Source organism: Corvus kubaryi, unplaced genomic scaffold (assembly GCF_017639235.1).
Source record: "Corvus kubaryi isolate FWS band 111438036 unplaced genomic scaffold, C.kubaryi_AGA036_p1.0 114, whole genome shotgun sequence".
NCBI classification, from domain to species: Eukaryota; Metazoa; Chordata; class Aves; order Passeriformes; family Corvidae; genus Corvus; species Corvus kubaryi.
In genome coordinates, this window is record NW_024580653.1 from 361629 (window position 1) to 363806 (window position 2178).

The 2178-nt window shown below is 54.4% G+C and overlaps 1 protein-coding gene across 1 annotated transcript in view; it reads left to right on the forward strand.

Annotated features, from left to right (window-relative positions):
• LOC121676721 (stromal interaction molecule 1-like) overlaps positions 1 to 2178 on the forward strand; it is a 67318-nt gene that overhangs the window by 37164 nt on the left and 27976 nt on the right. The gene's annotated exons all lie outside the window — the stretch shown is intronic.

Sequence of the window (2178 nt, forward strand, 5' to 3'; positions counted from 1 at the left end):
CTGTCACTGTCCTGGAGCTCTGTCACTGTGTCCTGGAGCTCTGTCACTGTGTCCTGGACTTTCCTGGGGCTCCACTCTTATGTCCTGAGGCTCTGCTGGTGACTCAGGCTGTGAATTTCCCACCTCTGGAGGAGGGAAGGAGCAGCAGGCTGGATCAGAAGGAGTTTAGGATGGCTGATATGAAGGCGTGGGCTCCTTTGATGCTTTATCAGCATCTCGAGCTCTCTGATGCCTATCTCCACGCTCCAGGTGCTCCCTTTGCATCTGTTCCCTCTGGCTCCTGTCTGCTCCCTATTAAAGGTGCTTTTGGCTCTCTCCCTCTCTGCCATGGCTTTCTCCTGGGTTTTGGGTACAGAGGGGTAGAATTCCCCCTTTCCTGCTGCCCATCCTGGGGAATCAGCATGGGAATTTCGGGGTCCCAGTGCTCGTGGCTGGGGCATGTCTGGCCTCTCTCACTCCAGCACCCCCAGGTCCTTCTCCCCAGGGCTGCTCTCCAGCCATTCCCACCCAATCCTGGGAAAACTGCCTGCACAGTATGAACCCCAGTGTGAGGCTTGGCAGAGCCATGGCAAAGGAATCACAAGCCTGGGTTGTACCATCAGCCATTTTTGCTCACAGTTATTGAAAAGCCTCTTTTTGTGCAGGCACAGTTTGGTTTATATTTGTTACCCATGTTAAAAGTGAAGTTTTTTGGTAAGTTGGTGGCCGTGGAGGTGGCTGGTGGAGCTGTCCTGGGTGAGTTCCTCCAACAGTGGCTCCAGCCCAGCGACTCCTTGCTGGGGGTGGAATTTCTCTGGAGTTCTTAGTGCTGTGTAAATGGCAAAGTGAATGGCTTGTACTGGCTGGAATTAATGGCTGTTCTGGAGCTGTTCCGTTCTGCCCTGCAGCTTCCTTGGCTCTGGGATCTGAGCCTCCCTGGGTCACGGAGATCAAAGAGTGCAGGGAACCGCGGCGGTCAGGCTGCTCCGGGTCGAGGGCTGCTCACACCCCTCTGATCTCTGTGCCTGGAAGCTTTTCAGGCCAGGCTGGATGGGGCTTGGAGCAGCCTGGGCGAGTGAAAGGTGTCCTGACCGCAGCAGGAGGTGGAATGGGATGAGCTTTAAGGTCCCTCCCAACCCAAACCATTCTGTGATTCTATGACTATATACAGGCTATGTGAGGAGAGGAAATGCACTTTAAATCTGCACCTGAGGGAGAGATTTATCCCTTTTCAGAAGGTAAAGTTTGCTGGTTTCTGGTCATCTGCATGGCTTTGTCTCCAGTCATGGGGAGGGGTTGTTTATCTAAACCAGTTCCTTCGGGAGTGGATTGCAAAACACCTTTCAGGAGCCAGCAGCAATCAGCAGCTTCGGGAAGTGCTCGGTGACCTTCTGAGGTGCAGAGGCTGCTTTTACACCGTGGTGTTGTGGTGGTCTCAGATGTGTTCCTGCTCCAGCTCCTTTCCTGTGGTCAGGGGAGGTGGCTCTGGGGGTAAAGTGGGCTCTGGGGGGGATCTGGGCTCTGAGGGTCTCTGAGCTGCTGGCAGGGCGATGTGGTGCCCAGGTACAGAGTTTCAAGGGTTTGTCTCCTCTCTTGAAGCTCTGTTCACCACAGGTATAAAAGCATTGAATCAAAGCAGCCTAGATTGGAGCCCCAGTGCTCCTGCAGGCTCCTGAATCCAGAGCCATGCCGCTGTCTGTGGGGATCACAGCAGGTGGGCATGGTGTTGTTCCTGCTGCTGGGTGAAGCTTTTCCCAACCCGCCGCTCCAGGGCTGGATGTCTGGCTCGTGGCAGAGGTTCAGCCAGTTTCCGTGGCCAGTTGCTATGTGGATCTGCAGGCTCCTGCCATCCCTCCAGGTCTGGTTCCTGCTGCCAGACTCCAGCCCTGCCATTTCCTACAGCAAACAGGTCTGACCACTTCAGCTCTGAAATTATCCAAGTGCGAGGGAGCGTGATACAATTGTAATCTAAACAAGGTGAGGTGATTCCTTCTTCTGTGTCTGTCACTTTGGGGTCCTGTCCTGTGGTTCAGGAATTTATCTGGCACAAAAAAGCACAACTTGAGGTGAAACATGGAATTTTCCAGAGTGGTTTGGGTTGGAAAGGACATTAAAGCCCATCCAGTGCCACCCCTGCCATGGGCAGGGACATCTCCCACTGTCCCAGGCTGCTCCAAGCCCCAATGTCCAGCCTGGCCT